An 18,977-nucleotide genomic window follows, 5' to 3' on the forward strand; every position below is an offset into this window, starting at 1 on the left:
AAACTTCCTTCCAAGTTAGCCTCAAAAACAGAAAAAACATTCTAATACTGAAACAACAAAAAGCACTAAAATGTATAATCGTTTACTTAACTCAAGACAGCAGACATTGCAAATTAAGCTGAAATGCATTAAAACAACCTTTTTCTCATATGTCACGTTAGGACACATGGCGTCCTTATGTAGCAAAAGCATTTTTGGTTTGGTTGTTGGTTTTTACACAGTCATTTACACAGTCATTTAAAGAAAGTCGACGTATACCCCAGGATCTTTGGCACCCCAAAAGATCAGCTATAATATGTGGAGGAAACTACTTCCAAGTGTTTACATAGAGCTTCGAGGTCTATGTAACCAAACTATTCTCTAACAATTATAAGGAAACCCTGAACAGAATTCCTGTCCGGTCACTGTTTTCTAGTTCTATTAGTTTATTTTCCTAGATAATATGGCTGAGGTGAGTATAGATCTCAGGGCACTGTTATGTATGTGCCGATTATTTTTTTTTTTAATAAACATAAAGCTGTATATAAAGGGTAAAATGCACAAATATTAAAACATTACAATCATGACTCTTCTGGGTCTAGATAAACTGTCACATGATTGTTGTTGTCGCAACCTGTATTAGATTACCATACTTAAAGGGATTGCAGTGAAAGTCTGTAGTCACTGTATGTGACATGTTTTTGCTGCGTTCAAAATGCTGTGTTGTACAGTACAAGCACAGTGGATGGAATTTCTAGAAATCCCATGCCCACTGTGCGTGTACTGCCCACAGCGTAAACAGAACTGTGGTGCGGTTTTCCAAGCCGCAAGCATGGCAATTTATTGCAGCGGAGCCGCAAGTGTTCTCCGCAGGGAGAACAGAAGAGAGAGACTGCAACTGCCCGAGCCCGGATCATGGGCATGAGCAGCTGCAGTCTCCTGCGGAGGAGACTTGCGGCCCCGCAGATCAGAGCCCACCGTGTCCAGGTTGCAGCGGGTCCTGATTGTGGACATGTACCCTAAAGGGTGCTTTACATGCTGTGATATCGGTAACGATATATCGTCGGGGTCACGTCGTTAGTGACGCACATCCGGTGCCGTTACCAACATCGCAGCGTGTGACACCAAGGTGCGACGATCAACGAGCACAAAATCGTTCAAAAACGGTGATCGTTGACACGTCGCTCCTTTCCTTAATATCGCTGCTGACACAGGTTCGCTGTTGTTCCTCGTTCCTGCGGCAGCACACATCGCTATGTGTGACACCGTAGGAACGACGAACATCTCCTTACCTGCGTCCACCGGCAATGAGGTAGGAAGGAGTTGAGCGGGATGTTACGTTCCGCTCATCTCCGCCCCTCCGCTTCTATTGGCCGGCCGCTCGCAGCGTGTAAAGCACCCTTTAGCCTCCCAACTAGTTACATAGGTTGAAAAATGACCTAGGTCGAACTAGTTCAACCATCAGTCCATCTAGTTCAACCTGCCAAATCAGATCTCATGTTTTTCACTGATGAGGGGCAATATCCTGAAACATGCTGTCGGCAAATTGAGATTCTGGTTTGGCTTTCATCCCAACTCATATGACAAGGCTCATTAAAGGATTGATATTGACTTTTAAGATTCCTACTTCCAATAAGTGGTGCTAGAAATAAGTCTTCTTCTCTGCAAACTACAGGGATTAGAGATCAACAAATCGATTAACAGGACCCTGGTCCAGCCACCACATCAGTAGTCCATGGGTGCTAGACCTAAGCACCGTGGACCACCTTCTACTTACCACTATCACTGGTGTCTGTCCTGATTAGTAGGGTCTACAATTTGAAGATGAGATTCCGGAAGGTAGAAGGCAGTTGCAGAGCACCTATCCGGCAGCCACAGACCTGACATGGCGGCTGAACCATGGTCCTGTGGATCAATTAACTTATTTCTCACAGGGATACATTTTGCGATATTTAGGCTGGGGGTTACACGTTGACTTTCACCTCCATACCTGTCGCGTGACTATAGTTTTCTAAAATGTGTCACAGCTACATTGTAAAGCAGTACAACTCAATGGGGGCGCAGTACGGCCTAGTAGGTACTGTGACTGCAATAAACAAGTCACAAAAAATCCGATGTGGGTGAATTTTCGCTACTTGCTGATCCTGGTCGGAGTACCCTCAGGGTCACAATGTGACAAGTGTCGCCATGTAGCTCCAGCCTTAAAGTGATCAGCTTTTAGTTTCTCCTCCAAGTTTTTTGTACTAAGAGTGAATCTAAATAAGAGAAGATGTAACAAGGAAGATCTTTTACTTCTACCGTCTTGCAAAACCAAGGATATGAAAGGTACAAGTCAACAACGAATAAATCAGAAGCTTCTACAATGTGAACGCGAAGGTGAAATCGGCGCCACTGGACGAACTCATCTAGTAGGAGAATGAAAAGGGTTAATGCCTGAGAATTAAAAAAAAAAAAAGAAAAGAAAACAAAGGCCCAAAGATGGGCAGTGCCTGCTGAAGATGAAGCATTAGGCCTGCGGTGCTGCCATGTCATGCCACACGTCCTCACCGCGTACAATAACGAAGGCCCGGAGAAGACCGAGCACCCAGAATAACATCTGCCCCGCGCCATCAGGACGTATAGAATACAATACGCACACAATACGGTGTATAACCCACCAAGGCCGAACACAACAGTCACAGCAAGCCCCAAACCAGCCCTGCCACAAGAGCAGTCACCCCCCATAGTCACCCCCATAGTCACCCCCTGCAGAATGCACCAGGGCATGTGGGCACAGAGGACATATGACAACTTCTAAGCTGCTATATGTTGCACTCACCAAGCACAATACAAGTGTGATGTAACTAGTGCAGAAGTCACTGGCACAGCTGGTAACACAGATGTGACTGCAGCCAGGGCTGTCCCCGCACGTTAAGCGGCCTGCAGCGCTGACTCTGCATTAGTTCTGACCCATATGTAAAGTGAGCGGCCATGGCAGCCCTTACCTCCGTGCGGCCGGGATGTTTACAAGCAGAGCGGTGACTGGGGCGCTGCGCGCTGTTCTGCCACCAGGTGGCGCTGAGCGCTCACAGGAGAGACTCCCGAGCATGGCGGCTCCTCCTCACTCCAAAATGACCTAATGGCAGTGACATGCACAGCGCGGGGAGGTGATGCGGCCCGAAATGTGACAACTAACAACTCTACAATTGGTGGTAGGTTGTAATGATTGCTGGTACTTGTAGTTCCACAACTGCATTAATACGATATTTACGTGGGAAAGGTATAAAAACAAACTGGTGCACACAAACAGGCCTCTGTGCAAGAACACTGTATGGGCCCTTTAGGCTATGTGCGCACTTACCGGATTTTGCCGCGGATTTTTTGCGGATTTGCTGCATGTTTCGCTGCAGAAAATGTTCATAACATCTCTGCAGTGAATCACCAGCAAATCCTATGGGCAAAAAAAATCCTGTGCGCACTGGGCGGAATTTGACAGCTGCATGTTTTGCTGCGGGATTCCCGCAGCAAAAACAATTGCATGTCACTTCTTTTCCGCACGTCGCTGCGGGATTTCACTCCATTGACTCCAATGTAATCGTGAAATCCCGCAGGGAATAACGCAGGCAGCAAATTCTGTGCGGTTCACTGCGTTTTCCTGCGTTATTCCCTGCGGTATTTCGCGGTTTACCTCCGGTAATGTACATCGCTTGTCTGCGGTTTTGCAGGGAAGTGATGTCATTACAGGAAGAGGAAGCGGAGCAGAGAGTAAACACACACACATCACAGACCCACACACAGACATAGAACACAGACATATAGAACACACATAGAAAGCAAACGGAAATATAGAAAACAAAGCACGTGTGCTCCGCTGCATATTTACCTTCCAGCCGAGGTAAGCACACAGCGGCGGCCCGGTATTCTCAGGCTGGGGAGGGAGAGGGGCAGGGTTAATGTCCCCCGCCTCACTCCCCCTCCGGCAGCCGAGAATATCAGCCGCAGCTGCCCCGGGACTGTCGCATCCATTATGCGGCAGTACCGGCATGTCCCCGGCTCTTCCTGCAGCCGTGTAGCAGTGGCAGTCAGGGTAATACAAGGATTTAATGGTGGCAGATCGCCGCCATTAAGTCCAGGCTTGATCATGGCAGCATCTATGTGACAGCTGACATGATCAACCCGTAAGTAAAGTGAATAAAACACACACACAGAAAAATCCTTTATTTTAAATAAAACAAACAAGCCTCGTTCACCATTTTATTAACCCCTCCCGAAACAAAGCTCCGGCGTAATCCACAGCTCCGGCGTCCTGCGCTGCTTACATCCAGCCGCGACTGACACACAGCGCTGAATTACCTCTGCTGTCTCGCAGCGAGACAGCAGAGGTAATTACCGGTCATTTCCCATGGCAGGTAATGTGAACTCACTGCCGACCGTGGGAAATGCAGCGATCTGTCCTCTATCTGTCTGTCTAACTATCTATCTATCCCTCTATCTATCTGTCTGTCTGTCTATCTATCTATCCCTCTATCTATTCTTCTGTCTCTTTATCTATCTACTATCTCAGAATGAAATGACTTTTTTTTTTTTTCAATGTGCTTTATTGCATTGAATGCAATAAAGCACATCCCAACCCGCACGCGGCAAACCCGCGGCAATACCGCGAACAATACCGCGGTAAAACCGCGGCAAACCCGCTTGCGGTTTTCGGGTGCGGCTTGCCGCGGTTTTTTACCGCGGGTGCGGTAATCTTTGAATACCTGCGGAATTTTCTTGAGAAAATTCCATTTTTCTGTGCGCACATAGCCTTACAGCACAAGAGCGCATCATAATGCACAATTCCTCCTGCTCTGGAGGTGGTAGTGGCCCCTTTATATCATGGGCCCCTGTGCGGCTGCTCCAATGATATGTCCGCCCAGAGCCCCGTAAGAAATGGATAATGGCTGACCATGGTGACTATAAGGTTTACAGCTGACACTTTGCAAAGGCCTTCAAAAAACGACAGCAGGATCACTTTGGTTGCTATCGACAATGCTCCACGACTGCCATCTACCTACACCTGTGCCTTGGACTTAATAATGAAAAGCTCTATTGTTTGTCAGGTGGAAGCAAATGAAGAGGCCATGAAGAGGTGTACAGGGTCTACAGAAATGTTTAGATAGGTGTTACTTGTCAAACCTTCTAGAGCTCAACGGGGTTCCAGGTATCATTGCTTAGAGCAACACACACTACGTCCAGCAATATTTTCCCGCAGTACATCCTGGTGCCATCTCTTCCTTAGTTATGTAATGAAATTCATAAATTGAGGATGCCGCCTTCTAGGGCTCCATGGTCTTCTAATGCTCACATGCCCACCGTAGGCACTACTGGAAGTGGACAGGGATTCATTGTCGTGGTGCATTGTGTGTTCTGACATCTTTCTATCATATGCACCAAAAAACATCAGCTCAAATATAACCATATATCTATGCACCTAGGGAGAATTCCCCTTTTATCATAGACAAAATTAACTTAAAGGGAACCTGTCACCAGATTTGGGGCCTATAAGCTGTGGCCATCAGCAGTTAGCTCTTATATACAGCATTCTAACATGCTGTATATAAGAGCCCAGACCACTGTGTAGAACATAAAAATTACTTTATAATACTTACCTAAACGGTCGGTTCGGTGCAGATGGGTCAGATGGGTGTCTCTGTTCTCCAGTGCTGGCACCTCCTCTTTCGGCCATCTTCGCCTTCCTTCTTCTGAAGTCGTGATGCATGACGCGTTCTACGTCATGCACACAGGCCGGTATTGAGGCTCAGGGCAGATCAAAGTGCGCCTGCGCAGGACCTTAATGCCGGCGCGTTTGCATGACGTTGGATGCGTCATGCACCCAGGCTTCAGAAAAAGTGGACAAAGATAGCCAAAAGAGGAGGCGCCGCACATAGAGAACATAGATACCCATCCGACCAGTCTGCACCAAACCGACCATTTAGGTAAGTATTATAAAGTGTTTTTTCGTTCTACACTGCGGCCTGGGCTCTTATATACAGCATGTTAGAATGCTGTATATAAGAGCCCACTGGTGGTGGCTGCAGCTTATAGACCCCAAATCTGGTGACAGGTTCCCTTTAATCCTACTGTAGCTCTTATATGGGGTTGAAGCAGTCAGGCTACCTTTCGATCCCCATATGCCTGGACACTGGTGCTGGTTTACCTGTTGCTCTTTCTTGGACCAGTTTTGGCAATGACTAGCCACTACATACTGGGAAGATCTCACAAGACTTGCCTTTTTGGAGATATTCTGACCCAGTTGTATAGAGGTCACATTTTGGCTTTTTTTGCTTTCTGTTGCACCACTACTCGCTGGTGTGCAAGCACAACAACTATTATCTCAGAATTACATGGGATCGGGCAATGCACAAAAATATTTATAAAAGTGTCAATGTTGTCTCCATCTAAAATACTCTTATCTGTGGACCTAGGTTATCTGTGCAAAAAGCAGCTACGAAGCTTAAATATTGGCATCTCGGGCCCACATTTATTAATTTACATGTACTTACTCCACAATAATGTGAGATCTACGGGAAATATTATAAATCATTTGCAGATGAATTTAAAACAACATAGGTGACATTTTCAGAAATTTGTCGGAAATAACAGCAACATTGCTTCCAGCAAAACTGACTTTGAAAATACTGCACGCGATGAATTATCTGTAAAGCCAAAAACAAACAGGGGACATTTTAATAATAAGTACAGCCTCAGGGTTTGATCTTTTAACTTCAATTGGTTATACACTATCTCATATAGGAGATATTAAAGAAGTTGTCCAACAAGACGTATCACATATCGAGGTCTGAACCCATCAACCAGAAAAACAGGTGACCATGTGCACTGACGAAGATGCACTCGGCTAATGTTGCCAGTCGCACAAATTTTATCTGTAGTGGTGGCACGCATGAGTAACCACCAATCCATTCAAATTGTGGGACATTCCCTTAAAAGTAACCTGTCAGGTTCCCTGTGCACCCAGAACCATGAGCAGTTCTAGGTGCATATTGCTAATCCCTGCCTAACTGTCCCAGCATCTAGTAACATAGATAAACAGATCTTTAGAAAAAGTATTTCTAAAGATCCTTAATGATATGATAATGAGCGCAGGGACTAGTCACAAGGGCGTTAGTTTCTGTGCTCATTCCACCTTACAGGTTCCCTTTAAACTCATTCTTGACATGTGTCGTACATGTCACAAGCACTGAGCCTGCTCCATGCACAGTGACATGCCAGCCAATGGATCTAGCTTTGATTGATGCAGTTCAACCCATTTGATGCTATGGTCAACAGTGAGTTGACAAGGAGCCCCCCTCTATTTCACCACCATCCCCTTCCTCCTCATGACCTGATTATGGGGTGCTGATGGGTCATCATGGCAGTTGTGGCCTTCTGATGGACCCGAGTCTACCATGCTTATGTAAATTCACAGGAGATTGTTAAATTTACAGTACACTACGGTAAAGAATATTCCCCTTCTTCGGACAACTCCCGACAAATATTTGTTTTCTGGTTTTTAGTACATTATGTTGTAAATTGAATGGTGAAATTTAAAACTAAATCTCATCCTGCAAAGAAAAATACCATTCAGCTATATCAGCAGATGAAAAAAACAATTCATTACTGGGAAAAATGGCTGATGCAGGAAGGGGTTAAAAAGTTTTTCCAACATGCACAATATCTTTATGGATCTCTATAAAAGATCACTTGTAAGACCTCACTACTCTGGTTTATAGAAACTGAGCAAAAAAAAATCTGCTGCCGACAAATGAAGCAATTGTTATATTATACTGAATTCCAAGGAAAAAATATTGAATTTTACTAGTACCTTCTAACGAATCGTCCTGTGCACTGCTGCCGTATTCCAGCTCTGCACAAATGAAGCAATGCAGAATAAAGAATTACAGGCCTGCAACCAACTAATACAGGCCGCAGTACGTGAGTCTGCAAATCTGGCAAAAACCCAGATTGCTGAGATCAGCCTTGCAAAATATGACTGTCCCGCTTCCTGTCTTCTCGGAACAAGCTGTCTCGTGTGTAGATAATTTATTTCATTTACTGACTGTTTTCTTCCATGACACTTAGCGAAGAGTCAGATACAATCAGTTGTCTAATGACAGTTTTTGTGTACAGATCAGTATATTCGCCATATGTGCATATCTGCTCACTGTATCTCTGCGGACTTGACATACAGAAAGAAACTTCATTCTCCCTGCATCCAACGTCCTCAAGATCAGATCATTGCTGCATAGTATATTTCCAGACCTTAGGCTATGTGCACACACTGAGTATTTGGTTGCAGAAACTTCAGCACCAAACCTGCATCCTTTGGCAGAAGAAAACTGTGTGTTTTTGCCTTGATCTAGCCGCGTTTTTTTTTCCATGCGTTTTCTAAGCATTCTGGGGTGGAAAAACACTGCAAAAACGATGAAATAATTGAGATGCTGCAGATTTATTTTTGCACCAAATCTGCAGGGAAAAAAAGCAACATGTGCACAAAACTTCAGGATTCTCGTTGACTTTGCTGGCATAAGGGCCGTTTCATATCTCCGGTATTTTGCCGGAAGCTGGATTTGGCACACATGCAGTACAGTTACATTCATTTACAGTGGAAGCACGACACCACGCGGACACATGCGGTTGTGTATGAAGCTCAAAACCGCATGGTGTCGCGCTTCCACTGTAAATGAATGTAACTGTACTACACGTGTGCCGCATCCGGCTTCCGGCAAAATACCAGAGATATGAAACGGTCCTAAGGAATGCATGCAGTTGTGTGACAAAACTGCACTAAAAAAGTGATTAAAAACGCACTGTGCATACCTTGAAAAGTAATCTGTTAGTAAGATCAATCCCCCCCCCCCATCTCCCACCACCACCAGACCAGCATGGGTTTTAAAAGCTAAATCAATCAACACATATGTCTTGTATCTCTTGTTGCATTGTCAAGAAATCAGCATTTTAATTCATCAACAAGCCTACAACCTACAATAACCCTCAGTCCAGTACACCACTGCGCAACCAGCTCTGTCCTCACCTATTGTACCATCACCCATTCCCTGTAGACTGTGCGCCCTCGCGGGCAGGGTCCTCTCTCCTCCTATACCTGTCCGTTTTGTACGGTTAATGATTGTTGTACGTATATCCTCTTTCACTTGTAAAGCGCCATGGAATAAATGGCACTATAATAATAAATAATAATAATCTGCAAGTGAGGTGTTAAGTGCGTTGGGCTTGACAGAGCACTTCTCAAGCCTTTGCCTCCACAAGTTGTTTCTCTGCTTAGTAAAGCCCCTTTAGCTAGATTGATAGGTGACTGTCTGATTTCCTTGCATGCTGCCTGACTGGCAGCAAGCTATGAATCAAGCTAAATAGGCTGGTGCTGGGTGGGGAAACAACCTTAGTAGGCAGAGGATGGGAAGAGCTCCGTCACACCCAGAGCACTTAATACCTATATTTCATATCCTCTAAAATGCTGATTTCTTGTAAATTAAGCAACAGATAGAAGATATGTGCCAATAGCTATAGTAATAATAATTGTAATAATTTAATTTACATAGCGTCTACATGTTCCGCAGCACTGTACAGCTTTCAGAGACCTGCATGTGTGTATTTTGGGGGTGAGAGGTTGATCTTACCAACAGATTCCCTATAAATACATCTTGAGCTCATTTAATTGTTTTTATCTGACAAAAAGTGCTTTATAAGGGTGATCTTCAGCTGTCCTTGTAAAACATGTGCAGCCCTTATCTGCATGGCCTCCAATAAACACTAGGTGGTTGGCTTCTGTTTTACATGGTCAAAATAAGCACTTAGCGAGTTGTGCCGAGGAGTAGGACCCGGTCCGATCAGGATTGCTTCAGGAGCCACATTCATGTCTCAGATTTACCATATTTTTCTGACTACAAGAACCACTTGTTAGTAAGAAAAAATCTGCGTATTATAAGTAAGAAAAAAGTATGTATCACAGTCCAGAGCCCGTAGAAAGTATTGCCTCCATATACAGTAGAGCTCCCTAGAGCACCTTATACAACCCCGGTGATATTGACCCCTCTGCTTATTAATATTGACTCCACTGCTTAGTTACATCACTTGAGAAGTATTAATTAGTGTGTATTTTTTTCCTTTTTTCTGATGCCTAAAAGTAGGCTGCGACTTATAGTAAGGAGCCTCTTATGGTACGAAAAATACCATAACTTTACGTATTCCTCCATTCTTTTTTATTAAGAAGTGCAGGACACGCTAGTCTGGCTCTCTAACTTTCCATATGGTATCTTAAAAATAATACGTGAAAACTGATTGATTGTGATGGGCAGGTACTCCACTTTTCCTTTGACCCAGTTTGATGCATGATTTGTGACAGGATTATCACTTGTTGTTCATCCATGGAGAATGACTATATCTATGAGACAAAGAAGTAGTTCCTATTATATCTATACGTCTTTTGTGACTTTCTTGAGGCTTCAAATCCCATCAGATGAGTATAGAATAACATCAAAGACCAGTCACTATACCATAACAGAATGAGGTGAGTAACTTGCTACGCCTGGAAGACATCATGGTCATGGTAGAGTTACAACTTTTTTCACACATGGTTTTGCTGGATGAATTACAAAGACAGTCCAAAATTAGCTCAATGGCTGTTGCAGCCATGGGTATAGTGCTAAGTTTTGGAACTGGTGCTGGTATTAGAACTCTTTCTTTTAGGGCCCTATTGTGACTCGCATTGCATTACCCAGCATGGCCGCACACTCTCCTGACGGGAGCGGGTCAGCTGCATGTATTTCCATGCAGCTGAAACACTCCTGTCCAGAGAGTGTGCTGCAGTGCCGGGTGATGCGATACGAGACTCGCGCAAGTCACTCACAAGTGTGACTCCAACCTTACCTCTATACACTATGTGGTTAGATATCTCGAGCTTCTGGATTAACATTTTGTAACTATGTTATGACATTACTTTGGTATCTACAAAAGAGATATCATCTTTGTTTGAAACTTATCAACATTCTTTGACCCCTTGGTAGGCTTTTCTCAAATTGTAAATAGAGAAAACTAAAAAATGTAAACCCCATATTTTTAGGTATTGCCACATATGAATTTGTTTAAACTAATAAAATATTCAAACACTTATAGCATATGGTAAATGTCAAATCATAAAAAAAGTGAAATGATAGAATTGCTGTTTGTTTGGTCACATTACCTCCCCCCCAAACTCCCAAAATGATAAAAATAAATAAAATAATCAAAATTGCACCAATGAAAACTATAGCTCACCCTGCAACACCCCCCCCCCCCATATAACAAAATAATAAAGTTATGGCTCTTTAGATAATGGTGATTGAAGCCCAATTTTTTTTACAAGTTGTTTTTATTTTTTGGCTAACGTTCGCAAAATGACTGGTGAGTTTTTGATGTTGCAGATGTTCTGCAGCATTTTTGCGCCTATTACTTAAATTAGATACAGTTTTTTACATTTTATAAAATGCACCAGATTATAAGACGCACCCCAAATTTAGAGGAAGAAAAGGGAAAAAAATATGGGGTCTATCTTATAATGTCTTATCGGAGGGGGGCGGCAGCGGTGGTGGAACGGTGTCACAGGAGGCAGGTGCGGTGCTGGAGTCGGGCAGGTGTCCCTAATGCTCATTGCGGGAGCTGTGAGGCAGGAGGAACTTCCAGAAACTGTTACCGGTGCTGGTTTCAAAGAAGCCAAGATCATATCTGCGCATGCGCCACCTCCGGGTGCCATTTCCCTTAACCCTTTCACGACCGGCCGATTTTTCGCTTTCCGTTTTTTTTTTTCGCCATTCTTTTTCTGAGAGACGTAACTTTTTTATTTTTCAGTCAATATGGTCATGTGAGGGCTCATTTTTTGCGGAACGAGCTGTACTTTTAAATGAAACCATCAGTTTTACCATATTGTGTACTAGAAAATGGCAAAAAAATTCCAAATGCTGAAAAATTGCAAAAAAAGTGCGATAGCACTATGGTTTTTGAGATATTTTATTCACTGTGTTCACTATATGGTAAAACTGATGTGTGGGTGTGATGCCTCAGGTCAGTGCGAGTTCGTAGACACCAAACATGTATAGGTTTACTTTTATATAAGGGGTTAAAAAAAAATCGGAAGTTTGTCCGAAAAAAGTGGCGCACGTTTTACGCCATATTCCGTGACCCGTAGCGTTCTCATTTTTCGGGATCTTAGGCTCAATGACGGCTTATTTTTTGCGTCTCGAGCTGACGTTTTTAACGGTACCATTTTTGCGCAGATGCTACGTTTTGATCGCCTCTTATTGCATTTTGCGCAAAAGTTGTGGCGACAAAAAAACGTCGTTTTGGCGTTTGGAATTTTTTTGCCGCTACGCCGTTTACTGATCAGATTAATTGATTTTATATTTTGATAGATCGGGCGTTTCTGAACGCGGCGATACCAAATGTGTGTATATTTTTTATTTTTTTAACCCTTTAATTTTCAATGGGGCGAATGGGGGGTGATTTGAACTTTTAGGTTTTTTTGTTTTTTTTTAATTTTTTAAAACTTATTTTTTTACTTTTTTTTTTTATTTTACTAGTCCCCCTAGGGGGCTATTGCGATCAGCATTCCGATCGCTCTGCAGTATCTGCTGATCACAGCTGGAAGGCTGTAAACAGCAGATACGCTGTCTTTCTCTTTTGCTGTGCCCCGGAGTCATCACATGACCCTGTACTACCATGACAACTATCGGGAGTCACGTGATCGCGTCACGTGACTTCCGGTTTCGGCGGTAAGTAAAAACTTTACCGCGATTGCGCTTATAATGGCGCTGTCATGTATTGACAGCGCCATATAAGGGGTTAATCGGCACGAGCAGATAACGATTCTGCTCGTGCCTAGCAGGCACACATCTCAGCTGTGAAAATCAGCTGAGATGTGTGCCGATCGCGGCATGCTGCCGCCGGAGGACCGCGGGCAGTAACATTATGTCATTTAGGACGTAATTTTACGGCCCGCGGTCGTTAAGGGGTTAAGTCCGCTGCTGAGAGATCAATGGGTCGGAGGTGGTGTGTGAGCACATGAGATCTTGAGCCGAATGCCCCATCTGCGCATGCGCTGACTCCGAGCGTCATTATTTGAAGCCTGCACTGCTGACATTTTAGGATGGCTGCCCCCGCAGCACAGCGCACCACCCGCAGCATCAACTCTGCCTCCTATAACCCTCTCCAGCACCCCCTGGCAAGCTACATTCGGCTTATAAGATGCACCCCTCATTTTCCTCACAATTTTTTTGGAAGGAAAAGTGCATCTTATCTAAAAAATATGGTAACTTGTGTCTTTTTTTTATTGTGTTTTTGATGCTTTTTTCATATGTGATGTTTTAAATATAGCTGCTTTGGTTTTTGATGCTTCCTGGTATTTGGCTTTGATAAAACCTTATTAATACAAACGTGTGGAATACATGCATTTTTCGTGCATTTCCTGCAGATCTTCTGCATCTAATACAATCCTATGTGGAAAATCTGGACATACAACTCCGTTTGCTAACAAGAGAAATTGAAATTTTGCGGATTTCAAAAACAGGCCGTAGGTCACTTTACACAGAGTAAAAAAAAAAGCACAGTGGGAAATACCATCCACTACATAAATACACAGCATCAACAACTCATTGTGGGAACCAGTAAAACAAGAACAAAAAAGTAAAAATTATTGTATGTAAATTTGGTCTCCAGAACAAAGTTAGGCTATGTGTCCACGTTGCTTTTTACCTGCTTTTTACCTGCTTTTTTTGCTGCTTTTTCAACTGCAGTGTTTAATGCCAAAATGGATGTGTTCTGCTTTTCAAGCATAGTCTATGGGAATTTGGGTTTCTTGTCCGCACTATGCTGTTCAAAAAGGTGCCTTTTTGTGGCAGAAATTTGGGCAATAACTCTACTTTTCAAAGAAGCAACATGTCAATTGTTTTTGACATTTGCGTTTTGAACTGCAAAGCAGAGTTTTTGCCCAAATTTCTGCCACAAAAAGGCACCTTTTTGAACAGCATAGTGCGGACAAGAAACCCAAATTCCCATAGACTATGCTTGAAAAGCAGAACACATCCATTTTGGCATTAAACGCTGCAGTTGAAAAAGCAGCAAAAAAGCAGGTAAAAAGCAACGTGGACACATAGCCTTATAAGGTAATTTTAACCCGAATAGCCCCAAAACAACATTTGAATTGCTGTTTTTGTTTGTTTTTTTTCACTTTCACCACACTTGGTATTTTTATACAATTTTTCAGCACACTATATGGTAATAAAAATGGTGTCAGTCAAAACTGCAATTTGTCCCGCCAAAAAACATAGCTATGCCTACTAAAAACAAAAAAAAATTCTGGCAATTGTTAAGCAAGAAGTCAAATGAAAAGTGGAAAAAATTAAAAATGTAGGCGTCTCAGGTTAAAAAACTTGTTGCTTTTTAAAAATTATCTATCATAAATTATATCTATACATTTACAGTTGGTTAAGTAAATAAAAAGTTGAAGTTAGTCGCTATAGTTACTATACTATGATGCGCCAAAGCACAATTTTAAAGTGCTCCATGACTACTTGGCTTTTTTAAAACATTAGCCAAGATGGGCTGACTACTGAGCATCGTGACAGGACAACACAACAGGGAACCATAGACAGGATTGCTTGACAACAACGGCTGAAAGTTTTCCAGCAGTTATCACAATGCCCAATCCAACTTTGCCTTAACCCCATAAAGGATCGGGCGATTTTTAGTTTTTGCGCATTCAGTTTTTCCTACACTGATTCCAAGATCCATAACTTTTTTATTTTTCTGTTCTTCCGGAATGAGTTGTACTTTGGAATCTTATCATAGTAAGCGGGAAAAAAAAGTGCAATTCTGCAGTGTTATTCTATTTTTTTTTATTTACAATGTTCATTTTACAGTATGATTTTCTAGGTCAGTATAATTATGTAGATATCAAAGATGTATAGTTTTTGTTTTAATTTAACCCCATAGCGACGGCCTAACGTCTCAAGACGTCGGAAAAACAGGGTACTTATTCTGTTCCGACGTCTTGAGACGTCAGGCCGGAAAAAGGTTGTAGCGCCCCCCAGTGACGAAAAATCTCGGGGGTTTCAGCTACCGGGGGTAGCTGAGACCCCCAAGATTATGAATCGGGGTGTTTTTTTTGTTCCCCGATAATGTGATCGCCGGTATACACCGTATACCGGCGACAACATTAAAAAAAAAAAAATGGCAAATACTACTAATTTCTTTCTCATCTGACATGATCAAACATGTCAGATGATAAAGAAATATAAGCCCCTAGTGCCCCCAAAGCCCCCGGTACCGGAGAAAATCACCCCCCACCCCCCACCCCCCCCGGACATCCAAAATGGCGCCGCCGCCGCCGGCTCTGCATTCATTTCCCTCCGATCTGAAATGATCAAACATTTCAGATCGGAGGGAAATGTCCTCCCCCTGATCCCTGCTCCGGTCCACCGGAGATCTCTGGTTCCCCGGAGCCCCCTCCGGTTCTCCAGACCTTGCAAGATGGCGCCGGCGCGCTGAAAGCTGCTGCTGCTGCTGCTGCCGCCGCATTCATTTCCCTCCGATCTGAAATGATCAAACATTTCAGATCGGAGGGAAATGTCCTCCCCCTGATCCCTCCTCCGGTCCACCAGAGCTGTCTGGTCACCGGAGCCCCCTCCGGTTCTCCAGACCTTGCAAGATGGCGCCGGCGCGCTGAAAGCTGCTGCTGCTGCCGCCGCATTCATTTCCCTCCGATCTGAAATGATCAAACATTTCAGATCGGAGGGAAATGTCCTCCCCCTGATCCCTGCTCCGGTCCACCGGAGATCTCTGGTTCCCCGGAGCCCCCTCCGGTTCTCCAGAGCCCTCCCTCCGGTCCACCGGGGTCCGATCCGCTAGATCCCGGTATCTCCCACCCGATCTGGGATCCCCCGTTCCCCCACCGCCCCCGCACAGTACCTCAATAAAGGATCGTTGGGCCCCCCGGTCCCCCCTTCCTCCCTTCTCCTGGAAAATGGCGGGCGCATGCGCAGTGTGCTTGGCATAATCTGCCTCCTGCACCCGGCAACAAAAAAAAATAAAATCTGATTGGTTGTTTAGATTTGAATACTGTGATAGATCCTATCACAGTAGTCAAAATGCCAATATTTGATAAATATGGCAGCATTTAGGTCTGCCTTTCTCCTCTCTCCCTTGTAGTTGATCTGGGAGAGAAGAGAGAGAGACTACGTGCTGCCATATAGAGAGAAAAAGTTATAAATTCACAAAGATCATCATATTCCCAATTTTTCTGATCACCCCCCTGTGATCATCCCCTCCTCCATCATTCCGTCATCCCTCGCTGCGTCATTCCCCTAAATATTTTTTTTTATAATCTTTATAAAAAAATTTAGGGTTTATATATAAAAAAAAAAAAATACTAGTGTTAGGTTTTTTTTTATTTTTTGTTAGCCAGGGATAAAAACAAAAACCATGGCCCGCAGGATGTTTACGGCAGAGCAAGCGTACTCACTGCTTGCCTCCGGCAGTTCTGGGTCAGAGACCGAATCGGCCTCAGAAAGAGATTTTTCGGATAGCGGTGACGATTCGGCTTCCTCCACGGGGTCCCACACCCCGCTAGTCGCCGCTGCTGAAGCGTCAGGGGCAGGACCTAGTTCTGCAGTCCCCCATGCTCTCTGGAACCCCGACCCGTCCTTTACCCCACAAATTCCCCCTTTCATAGGAGACCCTGGCATAAAAATAAATGTCACCAATTTTGCCCCACTGGATTTTTTCCAAATTTTTGTTAACCAACAAGTACTTGAGCATATCACCCACCACACCAACTTGTACGCCCGTCAATATATTGCCCAAAAGCCAACATCTGTGCATTCCCGTTCCTGGATCCCCACAAGCGTCCCGGAAATCAAAAAATTTTTAGGCATTACCCTCAACATGGGAATAGTGAAAAAACCCAGTTTACGCTCCTACTGGGCAACCAAATCTGTCCACGCCACCCCTGTATTTGCAGCCATAATGCCCAGAACCCGATATGAGACCCTATTGAGATTCCTCCATTTTAGTGATAATTCCCAAGTCCCCCCAAGAACTGACCCCAATTATGACCGCCTTAATAAATTGAAACCCCTAATATCCCTCCTGAAAGAGTCCTTCCTAACTTCCTACAGCCCAGAGGAGAATGTTTCGGTTGACGAGTCCCTAATGAGCTACAAAGGCCGTCTCTCATTCCGTCAGTTTATCCCCTCCAAAAGAGCCAAGTATGGCATAAAATTATATAAAGTGTGCGAAAGCACCAGCGGGTACACGTGTAACTTTATCATTTATGAGGGTAGGGACCGCCAAATAAGCCCACCCAACTGTCTTCAGACAATTAGCATCCCAGGAAAAATTGTCTGGGAGCTAATGACGCCATTTCTTGGTAAAGGTTACCACGTGTACACCGACAACTACTACACTAGTATCCCCCTATACCAATCCCTCCATGCTGCAAATACAGGGGCCTGTGGGACAATAAGGAAAAACCGTGTTGGTTTGCCGGCACAGTTAGTGTCCAGACGTCTAGACAAGGGGGCGTCATTCGCACTGGCAAGTGACAAACTGCTTGCCGTAAAGTGGAATGACCGCAAGGACGTCTACATGCTCACCACCCTGCATGAGGACACCACTGTGTCGGTCAGAGAGAGGGGAGCCACCAGGGACAAACAGAAACCCTTCTGTGTGACCCAATACAACAGGTTTATGGGTGGCGTGGACCTGTCTGACCAGGTGCTCCAACCATACCTGGTAAAGCGGAAAACGAGGGCCTGGTACAAAAAGGTAGCAATCTACCTGATACAGATAGCTACCTACAACAGTTTTGTACTGTATAAAAAATCACAAGGGCCCCTCACATTTCTGCAATACCAGGAAAAAATTATTGAGTCCCTCATGTTTAACTCAGCGGCACCAGAGGCAGCCTTCGAGTCAGAGAATGCCCGGAGACTAACGGAACGGCATTTTATGCGTCTCATGCCTCCTACTCCCACCCAAAACCGTCCTAAAAAAAGGTGCCGGGTCTGCAGCAAACAGGGCAATAGGAGCGAATCAAGATATTACTGTCCCATGTGCCCTTCCCAGCCAGGACTTTGTGTTACCCCCTGCTTCGAGATCTACCACACATCCCACAATTATTAGACATCATACACTATTCCCAAATTGTGTGGTAGGGTTTTTCTTTCACAACATTTATATTTCCTGTGTAGTGAGCCCCTGTGTTACTTGTCAAATAAAATTTACTATTTTCATCAGTAAAACACATTTTACCCCATTTCACAAATAATTCCAGGACTTGATCACTCACATACCGAAGTGTTATGCAGACAAATTCTCGTCATATGCCCACGTCTGCGTACTCCAGAATGTGGACCCCGCAAATGTTCTTGAAACATCTGATCATCTGACAAATAATTCCAAGATTTGATCACTCAAAGTTTTAGCACCAGTCATCTTAGTCTGACTGCTATTACAACTACGTCTTGGTGATACGGGCATGATACTTTTATTGGAGGATCTGAAGCTGTTCTGTAATTTTACACCATGGGCTTTACTGCATGGTTCTTGCCGAACCTCCTGCACTGGACAATACTTTTATAACCCTGTGGGGGACTGGTTGTTTTGTGCATATAGCGGTTCCGACCTTGGCAGGTAGGAGCCTGTTATGATGTTACCATGTCGTCTGGCACAATTGTCCCTCATATAGGGATTGATGATGCTAAACAGACATTGTACGACCAGTCTCTGAAAAATTAACGTGTCCTTCTAGCCCTCCTGGTGTTCCTTCATCTCTGGAACAAGCACAAGTCTGCCATATAGTTGGCGGTATTTTCCTCCACATTTTGCCCTTCACTCCAAGATAAAATGTACAAAAAATCCATTTATGTGGGTTTTCAGTTGTTCTGATAACACATAGGCTCTGCAAATCAAATAATCCAAAATTTGAAAAGTGCACC

General features: G+C 44.0%; 1 protein-coding gene across 6 annotated transcripts in view; it reads right to left on the reverse strand.

The window, feature by feature from the left end:
• The window catches only part of ZBTB38 (zinc finger and BTB domain containing 38), a 48,090-nt gene that overhangs the window by 13,366 nt on the left and 15,747 nt on the right, over positions 1–18,977 (reverse strand). The window contains exon 1 of one of the 6 annotated variants that reach the window (XM_075340974.1): positions 2,964–2,992. The exons of the other annotated variants lie outside the window; for them this stretch is intronic. The gene's annotated coding sequence lies outside the window, so the exon portion shown is untranslated. Of the gene's footprint in view, positions 1–2,963; positions 2,993–18,977 lie in introns of those variants that run through there. 6 annotated transcript variants of the gene reach the window in all.

Source organism: Anomaloglossus baeobatrachus, chromosome 3, assembly GCF_048569485.1.
Source record: "Anomaloglossus baeobatrachus isolate aAnoBae1 chromosome 3, aAnoBae1.hap1, whole genome shotgun sequence".
Lineage (NCBI taxonomy): Eukaryota > Metazoa > Chordata > Amphibia > Anura > Aromobatidae > Anomaloglossus > Anomaloglossus baeobatrachus.